The sequence below is a fragment of the Leucopleurus acutus genome, assembly GCF_964270905.1.
Source record: "Leucopleurus acutus genome assembly, chromosome: X".
Classification (NCBI taxonomy): Eukaryota; Metazoa; Chordata; class Mammalia; order Artiodactyla; family Delphinidae; genus Leucopleurus; species Leucopleurus acutus.
The window spans coordinates 38595445-38610590 of NC_139148.1; positions in this window are offsets into that span (position 1 = coordinate 38595445).

Genomic DNA, 15146 nt, shown 5'->3' on the forward strand with positions numbered 1-15146 from the left:
AAAATCTTGATTTAAAATTTGCAATCTCAAAGTCTGAAACCAAGTTTATTTCTCAAATTTTCACTTTGAAAAATTTCAAAACTACAGAAAAATTAAAAGGATAATACAGTGAATACCCATATACTCTCCACCTATATTCACCAATTGTTTATAGTTCCTTTAACTTTTTATACGTTCTCCCTCCCCTCCCTTCCCCTTCCCCCTCTCTGTCTTGTTTTGTTTTCCTGAACCGCTTGATAGATGCAATCATTTTGACACTTGAACTTCACCCCAAAATCTTCACCATGTATCTCCTAAAAACAAGAGCATCTTCTTACATAAACAAAATACTTGGGAAACAACATTCATACAGTAGTACTATTAACTAATAAATTGTCCATACTCAAATTTCCCCAATTGTCCCAATTATATTCTTTATAGTTTTCCTTTTCCTAATACAGAATTCAATCAAGGATTACACATTGTATTTAGTTCTTGTGGCCCTTTAGTCTCCTTCTTTTGTCTCTCATGATACTGACAGTTTTTCAATATTTCAGGCCGGTTGTCTTATAGGCTGTCTCACAATCTGGCTAGCCTGAGAGTTTATTCAAGAGTAGATCCTAGTTAAATACTTTTGTTAGAAAAACTTCATAGGTAGTGTTGTGTCTTCTCAGAGCATCACATCAGGAGACTCCTATTGATTTCTTTTAAATCAGCTTAATTGACATATAATGTACATGCACTAAAATTAGCCAATTTGAAGTGTAAAATTGAATGGATATTGACAAATTTATAGTCATGTAACCACCACTTCAGTCATGATTTAGAACACCTGCAACACCCCAAAAGGCTCCCATGTGGCCCTTTGCAATCAGTCTCCTGCCCACAATCTTGGCATCCACTGACCTGCTTTCTGTCACTATAGTTTTGACTTTTCTAGAATGTCATACGAATATATCACACAGACTTCTCTTGTCTGTCTTCTTTCGCTTAGCATAATACTTTTAGATTCATCCATGTTGTTGTATGTATCAATACGTCATAGTTTGTTTATTCATTCACCAGTTGATTGACATTTGGAGTCTCTTCTTTTTCCTTTCTTTTTTTTTGGCTGCACCCATGGCTTGCGGGATCTGAGTTCCCTGACCAGGGATCGAACCTGTGCCTCCTGCAGTGGAAGCGTGGGGTCTTAACCACTGGACCGCTAGGGAAGTCCCTGACGTCTTTTCAATTTGGGGATATTATTAACAAAGCTGCTATGAATACTTGAATACAAGTCTTCGGACACATGTTTTCATTTCTCTGGGGTATATACCTAGGCATGGGATCAAAGGGTCATATGGTAGGTATGCTTAACTTTATAAGAGACTCCCAAACTATTTTGCAAAGTGAGTGGACCATTTTGCATTCCCACCAATTGCTCTGCACCCTAGCCAGCACTTGGTATTATTAATATTTTTTTTAAATGCTAGCCATTCTAATGGGTGTGTAATGGTGGCACATTGTGGCTTTGATTTGCATTCCCTTAACAGCAAATAATGTTGAACTCCTTTTTGTGTGTTTCTTCGCCATTTGAATACCTTCACTGGTGAAGTGTCTCTTCAAATCTTTCGCCCATTTTTTAAATTGGGTTGTTTGTTTTCCTAATCTTGAGTTTTGCAAGTTCTTTAGATATTCTGGATACAAGTCTTTTGTTGGATATGCTATTTACAAATATTTTTTCTCCCAGTCTGTGGCTTCCCTTTTAATTTTCTTACTATATCTTTTGAAGAACAGAAGTTTTACAGTTTGATCAAGTTCAATTAGTCAATTTATATGCTATAAATATCCATATATAGGTTTTTGTATGAACATATGTTTGCATTTTTCTGGATTAAATGCCCAGGAGTGAAGTTGCTGGGTCATATGAAAGGTACATGTTTAGTTTCTTTTAAAACATCTTTATTAGAGTATAATTGCTTTACAATGGTGTGCTAGTTTCTGCTTTATAACAAAGTGAATCAGTTATACATATACATATGTCCCCATATCTCTTCCCTCTTGCATCTCCCTCCCTCCCATCCTCTCTATCCCACCCCTCTAGGTGGTCACAAAGCACCGAGCTGATCTCTCTGTGCTATGTGGCTGCTTCCCACTAGCTATCTATTTTACGTTTGGTAGTGTATATATGTCCATGCCACTCTCTCACTTTGTCACAGCTTACCCTTCCCCCTCCCCATATCCTCAAGTCCATTCTCTGTAGGTCTGCATCTTTATTCCCGTCTTGCCCCTAGGTTCTTCTGACCATTTTCTTTCTTTTTTTTTTTTTTAGATTCCATATATATGTGTTAGCGTACAGTATTTGTTTTCCTCTTTCTGACTTACTTCACTCTGTATGACAGACTCTAGGTCCATCCACCTCACTACAAATAACTCAGTTTCGTTTCTTTTTATGGCTGAGTAATATTCCATTGTATATATGTGCCACATCTTCTTTATCCATTCATCTGTTGATGGACACTTAGGTTGCTTCCATGTCCTGGCTATTGTAAATAGAGCTGCAATGAACATTGTGGTACATGACTCTTTTTGAATTATGGTTTTCTCAGGGTATACGCCCAGTAGTGGGATTGCTGAGTCGTATGGTAGTTCTGTTTTTAGTTTTTTAAGGAACCTCCATACTGTTCTCCAGAGTGGCTGTATCAATTTACATTCCCATCAACACATGTTTAGTTTTTAAGAAAGTGCCAAGTTGTTTTATAGAGTGGCTATACCATTTTACATCCCCACCAGCAAAGTGCAAGGGATTCAGCTTCTCCACGTCCAGTCAGTATTTGTTGTTGTCACTATTTTTTTTTAGGCACTCTGAGAGATGTGTACTAATATTGCATTGTGACTGTTTGCCTTTCCTTAATGGATAAATGATATTGAGTGTCTTTTTATGTGCTTATTTTTCATTTTTTGGTGAAATTTCTGTTCATGTCTTTTGTTCCTTTTGTAATTGATTGTTTACTATTGAGCTTTGAGATTTCTTTACATGTATCTTTTGTTGGATATATGGTTTGCAAAGATTTTTCTCTTGGTCTGTAGCTTGTCTTCTCATCCTCTTATCAGGGTCTTTTGCAAAGCAAATATTTAAATTTGATGAAGTCCAATTTATCCTTCTTTTTCTTTTATGTATCATGCTTTTGATATCAAGTCTAAGAACTCTTCACTTGCCCCTTGCCCTGAATGTTTTCTCCTGGGTTTTATTTTTCTGAGAGTCTTATGGCTTACCATATTACATGTAAGTCCATAATCCATCTTGAAGTGATAGTATAAAGTGTGAAGTTTAAGTTCTTTTTTTTTTTTTGACTTATGGATGTTCAATTACTTCAGTATCATTTGTTGAAATGCTACCTTTCCTCCACTGACTTAGTGTTGCTCATTTGTCAAAGATCAGTTTGTACCATTTGGGTGGGTCTATTTCTGGGTTCTCTCTTCCCTTCCATTGATTTATGTGTCTATCATTCCACCAATGACAAACAAGCTAGATGACTGTAGATATATAATAAATCTTTAAATCAGATAGACTGATTCTTCCTACTTTGTTCTTCTTTTTCAAGATTGCTATAACTATGCTAGTTCCTTTCTTTTCCATATAAATTTTAGAATAATGTTGTCTATATCTCCAAAAGTTCTTACTGAAATTTTGATAGAAATTGCATTAAATCTGTATACCAATTTGGGAGAATTCACACCTTTAGTATATTGAGTTTTCCAGACCATGCTCAATTGATATATTTTTACTGAGGTGAAATTCACATAACATTAACTATTTTAAAGTGTAACTTTTAGGAGCAATTAGTACATTCACAATTTTGTATAACCATCACCTCCACCTAGTTCCAAAACATTTTCATTGACCCAAAATAAAACTCTCTATCCATTAAGCAATTGCTCCCCATTCCTCTCTCCTTCCAGTCCACTCTGCTTTGTCTCTATAGATTTAGCTATTCTGGATATTTCATATAAATGAAATCATACAATATGTGAACCTTTTCCGTCTGCCTTCTTTCACACAGCATAATGTTTTTAACGTTCATCCATTTTGTAGCATCTATCAGTGCCTCATTCCTTTTAACAGCTGTATAACATTCCACTGCATGTTAATACCACAATTTGTTTATCCATTTATCTGTTGATAAACATTTGAATTGTTTCATTTTTAGTTATTGTGAATAATGCTGCTATGAACATTTGTGCATAAATAGTTGTTTGAGTATCTGTTCTGCCTTCATTTTTGAAAGATATTTTTACTGCGCATAACATTCCACATTATCAGTTTACTATTTTAGTAAAGACGTTGGTCCATTATCTTCTTCCTTGCATTTTTCCTGATGAAAAATCTGCTGAAATCCTTATTTCTGTTCCTCTGTGCATAACATGTCATTTTTCTGTGGCTGGTTTTAAGATTTTCACTCTATATCTAGCTTTGAGATGTTTATGATATTCCTTGGTGTAGTTTTGTTCATATTTCTTGTGCTTGGGTTGAGATTCTTACATCCATATGTTACTTATTTTCATCAAGTTTGGAAATTTTTAGGCCATTATTTCCCTGTCTTTCTTCTCCCTCTGTTATAATAATTGCATATTAGAGTGCTTTAAGTTGTCCTGCAGCTCCCCAATGTCCTGTTCACTTTTTTCCAATTTTTTACTCTTTGTGTTTCATTTCAGATAATTTCTATTAGTATGTCTTCAAGTTCATTAATCTTTTTCTTCTGAAAAGTCTAATCTGCCATTAATCCCATTCATTATATTTTTCATCTCACCTCATACATTGTAGTTTTTATCAACAGAAGTTTGAGTTGTGTCTTTTTAAATTTTCCATGTCTCTCCTTAACTTTTTGACTATATGGAAAACGGTTGTTTTTTTTTTTTTTTTTGCGGTATGCGGGCCTCTCACTGTTGTGGCCTCTCCCATTGCGGGACGCACAGGCTCAGCGGCCATGGCTCACGGGCCTAGTCGCTCCGCGGCATGTGGGATCTTCCCGGACCGGGGCACGAACCCGTGTCCCCTGCATCGGCAGGCGGACTCTCAACCACGGCGCCACCAGGGAAGCCCTGGAAAACGGTTTTAATAGCTGTTTGATTGTCCATTTCTGCTAATTGTAACATCTGTGTCAGTCTGGGTCCGTTTCTATTGATTTCTGTTTTTTCCGTTTCTATTGATTTCTTTTTTTCCCTCGTTGTAAGTTGAAGTTTCCTTTTCTTTGCATGCCTGGTAATTTTTTATTGGAGGCAAGACCTTGTGAGTTTTACCTTTTTGGTTGCTGAATATTTATGTATTTCTATCAATATGCTTAAGCTTTTTTTTGGTGAGACATATCTAAATTATTTGGAAACAGTTTGATCCTTTTAGGTATTGCTTTTTAAATGTGTCAAGTGGGATAAGAACCATGTTTAAACTAACGTTCATTATTCCTTATTATTGGGGCAAGAACTTTCTGAGTACAATTCTCCATGAGAGACTTTACAGTCAGGTTGTTGAGAGTAGGCACTATTATCAGCTTTGTGCAGACACTAAGTACCATTCTCTCTAATCCTTTCAGGTGGTTCCCCAGTCTTGGGTAGTTTCCTCACACACATGCACTGCTCAGTACTCCACTGAATACTCAAGGAGCCTTCTGAAGATCTCTGAAGCTCTATCTCTGTGCAGTTCTCTTCTCTCAAGTAATATGTCCTTTTGAACTCTAGCAACCTTGGTATTCCTAGACTCTCAGTCCCATCTCTTCTAGTCAGAGAGGCCACCATATTCTATTTTGTTTTCCTCTTCTTGTGCCATAGGCCAGAAACTTTCTCAAGGCAGTAATCTGTGGCAATAGTGGGGTTCGCCACATTTGTTTCCTGTCTCTCATGGATTACTCTCCTTCTCTACGTGAAACCCAGTGTCTTAAAAAGCATTGTTTGATATATTTTGACTTTTTTCCAGTTCTTTCAGGGAGAAAGGTAAATCTGGACCCTGTTACTACGTCTTGGCCAGAAGCAGAACTCTAACAGTAATAATTTTTTAAATTACTACTCCAACATAAAAGTGAGATCTCGAAGAGATATCTGTATTCCACGTTCACTGCAGCATTATTCACAATAGCCAATATATGGAAACAACCTAAGTTTCTATCAATGGATGAATGGGTAAAGATATACATATATACAATGGAATATTATTCGGCTATGAGAAAGAAGGAAACCCTGTCATTTTGTAAAAATATGGATGAACCTTGAGGGCATTATGCTAAATGTAATAAGTCAGACAGAGAAAGCAAATACTGTATGATCTCATTTATGTAGAATCTAAAAAGGTTGAACTCAGAAGAACAGATAGTAGAGTAATGGTTACCAAGAGCTTGGGGTGGAGGAAATGGGAAGATGTTGGTCAAAGGGTACAAACTTCTAGTTATAAGATGAATAAGTTCTGGGGAATCTAGTGTACAGCATGGTGATTATAGTCAAAAATGTTGTATTGTATACTTGAAATTTGCTGAGAGTAGATCTTAAATGTTTTCACCACAAAAAAGAAATGGTAATTACGTGACATGATGGAGGTGTTAGCTAACACTACAGTAGTAATCATTTTGCAATATATAAATGTATCAAATTAACATGTTGTACACATTAAACTATGCAAAGAAGAGCAAAATTGGAGAATTAAAACTACTGATTTCAAGACTTACTATAAAGTTACAGTAATCAAGACAGTGTGGTATTGGTGTAAAGACAAACACACAAATCAATGGAACAGAAGGTCCAGACCTACACATAGATCTACACATATATCAACAACTGACTTTCAGCAAAGGTACAAAGGCAATTCAGTGGAGAAACAATGATCTTTTCAACAAATGGTACTGTAATAACTGGATACTCATTTGAAAAAAATGAACTTAGAGCCATACCTCACATCATAACAAAAATTAACTAGAAATGGATTACAAAACTAAGTGAAAAGCCTAAAACTTCTAGAAGAAAACATAAAAGAAAACCCTTGAGACCTTGGTTTAGTAAAGATTTATTAGATATAACACCAACAGCACAATCCATTAAAAAATGAATTGATAAAATAGACTCAATCAGAATTTAAAACTTTTGCTCTCCAAAAGGCCCTGTCAAGAGAATGAAAAGACTACCAGAGTTTGGGAGAAAATATTTAGAAATAACAGATCTGATAAAGGACTTATATCTAGAACATACAAGGTACTCTCAAAACTCAATAATTAGAAAATAGGCAACCATAATAAGATACTACTGTTAGGGGAACCACTGACTGAAACCGCCCGCCCTGGCCAGGCACCATAGTAACCACTTGCATGAGTTATCTTACAGCAGGAGGTCCTGGTAAGGAATGCGGAACTAACAAGCTACCACCAACTGGAAGAATTCGGGAAAGGTCAAAAGGGGAGAGGAGACGCCAGTCCGTCTGTCCTATCGTCCTCCCAGAATCCTTCTCGCTGGAATCCATCTCAGCTGAGCCATGCACGCGCCACCAGGAAGGACCCTGAGTCAGAATGAGTGGCCAGAGACAACCCGAAAACTAACCCCATTACCATAAAACCCCAGACTGTGAGCCATGTGACAGAGCAGTTCTCCTGGGTTCCCTTACCCTCCTGCTCTTGGCCCGGCGCCCCTTCCCAATAAAGTCTCTTGCTTTGCCAGCACGTAAGTCTCCTTGGACAACTCATTTCCGAGTGTTAGACAAGAATCCACTCTTCGGCCCTGGAAGGGGTCCCCCTTCCTGCAACACTACCACACATCTATTAGAATGGTTAAAATTAAAAGGGTTGGTCATACCAAGTATTTGCAAAAACCTGGAGGAACTAGGACTTCATACAGTGCTGGAAGGGAAAATAAAATGATTCAATCACTTTGGAAAATAGTTTGTCAGTTACTGAAAAAGTTAAATAAACATTGTTAAAAAGGAGACAGCAGGCCCAAAATGATGTGCTAAACCCCATGTCATCAAACCAAGACTTAATACCTAGCCTAATTGCAACCTCAACACCCCCACCCCGCCCAGGAATGTAACATTTAACCGGTCAACCTGGAATTACCTAGTCAGCACTGGTGAGGTAATCTCCCCTGCCCCGTCCCCCAAATAGGCTCCTTCCATTCCCCTTAGGAGGGTGACTGTCCCTGAAACAATGCATTCTTTGCTCATAATTTTCTTTTTCTGCCCCCTTTTCACCTTCAAAAAGTTTACCTTTTCTACAGCTCAGCAGAGCTCCTTTCTATTTTCTAGATGAGATGCTGCCCCATTCATGAGTCATTTAATAAAGCCAATTTGATCTTTAAGTTTACTCATTTTGTTGAATTTTTGTTATTTAACAATATATATCAACCATTGGATCCAGCCATTCTACTGCTAGATATTTACCTAAGAGAAATGAAAGCATATATCCACATATAAACCTGTACACAAATGTTCACAGCAGCTGTATTTGTAATAGGTAATAACTGGAAATAACCCAAATTTCCATCAATGTGTGAATGAATTAAACTGTGGTATATCCATACAATGGAATACTACTGAGCAATAAAATAAAATGAAATACTGGTATATGCAAAAACATGGATGAATCTCAAAATAATTATGCTGAGTGAAAGAGAGCAGACCAAAAAAAAAAAAAAAGTACCTACTGTATAATTCCATTTATATAAAATTCTAGAGCATGCTAACTTTTCTATAGTGACAGAAAGCAGCTAAGTGGCATGGGGGATGTTGAAGACTAGCAGAATATGCCACCCCCAAATACTCCTCTTTGGCATAAGGATTATTTTGAGCTGCCCATTTGGAGGAATAATCACAGCAGACACAGGAGAAGCTCTGAAAACAGAAGCTATCCCTTCATAAGGGACGTTTATATCTATAATGGAAATCTCCATTTGTAAGAATGTCATCCTCTCTGTACCAGGAAGTGAGGATGGCGCAAAATCACAAGAAGCTCCTATTAATGAAGAAGGCGCTGACTTATACCTGCAAAACAAATCTTACCCTTGTTTACCTTGCGTTTCCTGGTCATCTTCCCCTCCTCCACAACACACACCTTTCTTCTGTCTTCAGCTGAAGATGGCATTCAAGGTGGTGGCTTAGGTCACCTTGGAGAGTTACTGCTTTTTTCTGGATATCTCCCAGGTATACCTTCTGGGTTTTTTCTCTTGTTAATCTGTCTTTTATTACAGGGGCTCTCATCCAAGAACTCAGAACGGTAGAGGGAAAATTATTTTTCCTTCCCTACAATGGGGCTGTGTAGAAGGGAGGGATTTCAAAGGAGCGTGAGGAAATTTGGGGGGAATAGGTTCATTATATCTTGATTGGGATGACATTTCACGGGTACATAGATGTGTTAGTTTATCAGATTGTACACTTTAATATGTGCAGTTCATTGTATGACAAAAAAAAGCTCTTTTTAAAAAAAATTAGTAAGTAATACACCAGGCACTGTGATTCTCAGACAACAGGCTCCCCCTAGCCAATCTTACCTAAGCTCACAGTTACCATCAAACGTGCATCTCCAGCGCTGGTCATTCTGCTGAGATTTAGACCTCTTCATCTAGCTGCCTTATCAACACCTCCACTTCTCTGTCCCACAGGCACCCTAATTTTAATTTCGCATGCCCAAGGCAGAATTCTTGATTCCCCCTCAAACCTGATTTTTTCCTGGTATAGCCCAGCACAATGAATGGCAACTCCACCTACCCAGCTGCCAAAATGACCCAATCCTAATTTTGACTTCTTCTTCTCTCTTATCTTCAACATCCTGAACATGTCCTGAATCTATCCACTTCTCAGCAACCTCACAACCTCACTGACGTTACATTAATCCAAACCAGCCATCACTTCTCTGGCAACAGCCTCCTAGTGAGCCTTCTCACTGCCAAACTCACTCTTGTAGTTCACACACACAAAGCAGCCAGAGATTTTTAAATGCAGACGTGATCTTTTCATTCTCCAGATTAAAATCCTTCAGTAACTTCTCATGCCCTTAGGATGAAGTTCGAACGCTTTAACATGTGACGTGACACGCACAAGGTGGTCCCTATTCTCATCTGGCTCCCCTCTGCAGTTGTCATCTCTTGGCCCTCCCCTTCTCTCTCTCCACTCTCTGGTCATAGTTCAGACTAGCGCTATCTGCCGCAGCCTGAAATGGCTTGTCAGCTCCGGTTCTGTATGCAGGGAGTGGCTTCACAACGAGAAGGAAGAACGGTGGTAGCAAGGGAGAAAAAAGCAGGCAAAAGTAATTTTATCAAGTTCCTTTTTCAGTCAGCTGTTCTTGTACAGGCAAAGTAAGAAAAAGTAAACACAAAGATGACTTTGGTGGAACTATTTCTAAAGGAGAATGTATTTTGTGTTTTTCACCAAGCCATCAGCCCCTCTGGATTTTAATATTATAGTGGGGTCATAACAAGCATTTCCTCTATTGTTGGCTTTATACAGAAGCAAAGCAGTTGCTCAGGAAGCTGGGAGACTGATGAATAGTTGGTTTGATGTGTTTGAACCATTCACCACTTTGAGTTAAATGTGCATATTCTGTTCAAAATAGACAATGGGGAGGGGCGGTCCCCTTTTCCCTCTATAACTTGCATTAACATCAGGCCTCACTGCTTAAACTAATGAGTGTTTAGAAGTAAAGGCTCCTACTGATTCTAGCCAGTCATTAATTCTCTGCTTGCAGAGCCACTGTGGAGTTTTTCATCAGCCACATTTTTCAGCCGTTTCCAGTTGCTTCTGAGCAGCAGTGCTGACCCTTGGCTTCCTGTGCCATGCACCAGACACATAATGGGCTCGGCAGTCCCCTTGGAAGGAATTTTACTGGCGGCCAGGAACAAATGCAAAGAAGATGCACATTCTAGTGTTAGAACTCTTAGTTTGGGGGAACTTAATTGAACACGAAGTGAAAATGTTTATTTAAACCAATATATAACCTGGTAGAAGAAGGCTAGTGGGCGTGAATTCCAATTTCTTTTAAACTAATTGCACAGTCAGCGTTACCTTTTGTAATAATGACGTTTGCTCCATTATGACTCCAGGTTTATTTGTTAAATAGCTTCATTGATCTTGCCTCAGTAGGTTTTCCATTTTTACACATCACATTCTCTTGGGAACTGAAAAGCACTGTGCTTCTGAAGACGCTCCGTCAACTTGAAGAGACTCATTTTTGAGAAAGTCTTAACCTGCTTTCAACTGGAAGCAATTCAAACTTTGCCCAAACAAGCATTAGGGCAGAGACTCACTACTTGAGTATATGTTTAATATCATCATTTGGAAGCTGTTTTTCTGAAGGACCATTTACAGACCAATTCTAAAGGGTATTCAAAAATTCAGGAATCTATATTCTTAACTAAAAGGAATATACATATAATTAGGAACATGACTATTCATTATTCAGTGGATTCTGAACTATGAAGCAACATAAATATTTTGTGGAAAACCCTACTGTTTCATTAAGCTACTAGTGAAGACTCCAACTGCCAACTTATAGCAAAATCAGAATGTATGGAAGAAGGGGTCAGGGAAATGACGAACAAGTGGAAAAGGCTATGATGATGAAGCAGTCCTCACTCAAAGTAAGATAAATAAATCCAAGTTGGAAAGGCAAGAGTTTTTGTTTTTTTTTTTAATTTGGAGAGATTTCATTTTGTTCAATAATTCCCTACTATTTGAAAGAAGGAAGGGCAATTTAAATATCCTAAACTCATGACTGAGGTATCCATAAAGGCTGGAAGCAATACAACCTCCGAAAAAACCAACTTCAAACAAAGACCAAGAATGGTATGTTTGACATTAATTGGATCAGAGGCAATACATAGACTAAAGTAGGCAAAATGTCTAAACTACTGTAATACTTAAAAGTACAATGCTCTTTATCTCCTCTCTATTGTCTAAAATTTTAACTACTTAGTAAGCACTCAAGTCAACCAATAGATGCAGCAACTATGGAAAACAATATGGAGGTTCCTCAAAAAAACTAAAAATAGAGTTGCCATATGATCCAGCAATCCCACTCCTGGGCATATATATGGACAAAACTGTAATTCAAAAAGATACGTGTACCCCGCTATGTTCACAGCAGCACGATTCACAATAGCCAAGGCGTGGAAACAACCTAAATGTCCATCGACAGATGAACGGATAAAGAAGGTGTGATATACATACACAATGGAATACTACTCAACCAAAAAAAGAATGACATAATGCCATTAGCAGCAACATGGATGGACCTAGAGATTATCATACTAAATGAAGTCAGAAAGAGAAAGACAAATACCATATGATATCACTTATATGTGGAATCTAAAATATGACACAAATGAACTTACGTACGAAACAGAAAGAGAATCACAGACATAGAGAACAGACTTGTGGTTGCCAAGGGGGAGAGGTGGTGGGGGAGAAATGGACTGGGAGTTTGGAGTTAGCAGATGCAAAGCATTATATGCAGAATGGATCAACAACAAGGTCCTACTGTAGAGCACAGGGAACTATATTCAATATCCTGTGGTAAACCATAATGGAAAAGAATATGAAAAAGAATATATATGTATAACTGAGTTACTTTGCTGTACAGCAGAAACTAACACAACACTGTAAATCAACTATACTTCAATAAAAATAAATAAATAAACTCAACCAATAGACATATCCACATTGCTCTTCAAACAGTTAGGTCCAAACGGTTCAGTTAGGTTAAAAAGGGGGAAAAAGGTAAATAAACACTGAACATGAGTAATCTGCTGACAACATCCATACTTTACAACAGTGACTCAGCAAACCATTTAATGTGAACTTCAACAGCTTTTAATCAGTTCCCTATGCAAAGACATGATTTGATTTGGGCTTTCAAATGACTTTATCAATCATTCCCACGGTTCCAGGAATACTGAAAAACAATGTTCTTAGTACAAAAGGTTTGCCTATATTAACCTTCAACTCACCCAGACATCCACAGGCAGCACCTGCTTTTCCATCAAAATGGGAAATATTAGCAGCTAAAAATATAAGTATATGCAAAGGTTGTGAAACTTCTTTAAAATTTATTACCCAGGAACAATGACAATAGCTGAGATTTCTCTTTTTTAGAGGAAAGAGAAGAGGCAGCTAAAAATCTAAGTGTACGCAAAGGTGGTGAAACGTTTAAAAGTTATTACTCTGGAATAATGGCAATAGTTGGGATTTCTCTTTTTCAGAGGGTAGAGGAGATACAGAAATTACGGCCATCTTCCCCACATCCCCCAAAGATTTGAGTCACAGGGTTTATTTGTGCTGAAAACCAGAGTTATCTACTGCTTGAAACCTAAGCAGACTGCATCAGCATTTCAGGACCACCTGGGACCAAGGAGGTGAGGGCTGGGAGATTTCCAGATGGATTGTAAGACAATTCATTGATATTTACATAACGAGAATAAATGTTTTTCCTAAGATAGCATTTCCCTTCAGTGTCTTGAGACCACCAGCAAAAGAGGGAGGTACAGAAATTCTATTACATTAATAGTCTTTGTTTTTATGGCTTTGGCATTTATTAACTAGTGGGAGCTGTTTATTGGGTCATAAACTTTACTAATGGGCATATTATCTCTAAATTATAAATCTCCTTCAGTATATGGCTTAGTTATAAAAAGAATAATTATTTAAAGTGTCTGTATGACTGCAATGTATCATGTTTATCGGCACGATTCCTATAATGGCCGTTTAATTGCTAATTGTGGGCTTGTGCTGTGAATAACCAGGGCAGTGACACACATCTATGCAACAGAACAAGCAGTTGTCATCCTACAAACTCAGGAGCATATCACTGGCTTGCTTCCTATCCTTTTCTCCTCCTACTTCTCAAATGAACTATATTACAAGCCTATACAAGGGCTAAATTATCTACATATTTAAAATCTTGAGGGAAAGACAACTGACTGAAGAGTTGAATAGGTAACTGACGAATGTGTCAGCCTGAGAAGTTCCAGGAAAGTGTCATCCTTCTTAAAGCTTGCTCTTTGGGGAATGGAAAATCTTAAAGTGACAAAATGGCTTGGCACTGTCAGTTGTCTTTGGAAAAAAAAAAAATCAAGAAGTCAAAATTAGACTTTATGAGTAAATGGTTCTAGTATATAAATTGAGTATTCTAGTTTATTGGAAAATCCCATGGGATCTATTTTAACAATGGCACATGTGGAATTATCCTAGGTTTATATATAGAAATGGTTTATTGATGAACTTCAAATTTAAAAAATGAAGGAGCCGTTGCTGTCAAGTGAATTGGTACATCTGAGTGCCAAGAAGCCAGCTCATTTCTAGGCAAAACGCTGCAAATGTGGAGTGAAAGAATAAGAAGATAGAAGGGGCCCTTGAGATGTCATCAGTTCCTCTTCCTCCCCTCAGAGCAGTCCCTGAACGTCAATGTCGAGGACCCTTCTCCATAGGCCTCCATCGTCTCTGAGAACACCAGACAATCGGATTTATGATACCTAGCACCCAGCACTGAAGAATGGGGTACACTGAGACAAACTTCTCACACTGAATTCCCAGAGGTCCATGGTTATGACTTGTAATCGAACATACACTACATGACAAAAGTTCTGCTGAGACTCATAATGTATAGTCCTAGAAGAAAACTAAAAATAGGACTAGAGAAAAGCAAAAGGGAAACATGCTGTAGTCTTAGAATATTAAAACCTCTGGGGTAGGCGGTTATGTATATGTGGAGAATGAACCAAAACAGACCTCTGAAGATCTTCAGCGTTCACATCCTTAAATATTTCAGACATAATACATTTTTGGTCATGCTACAATTATATACACATGCATATATTCCTAAGTTAACAAGCTAACTTCAGAGATTAAAAGAGCATTAAAAACATAAACACTGCATATGTTTTAATTTCTCTCCCCAATTTTTCGTGTGTGTATGTGTTGTGAGGGAGGGTTTTTACTTCTCATAGCTTTGCTAATTTCAGAAAATAAATACCTTCACTCTGCAGAGGTTTAAGGATTATTTTGAAAAGGTGAGTTGCTACAAAGTTTAATTATATAAGTAATAAGCGTGTGTCAAAAAGATTTCAAAAAATGTTTAATAGAATCACAACTTATTGCTCTGATATAATTTGATTTTATATTGTCATATATCGCTGTCAAAAGTCATTTTCTTTTTGTGTTGTAATGAATC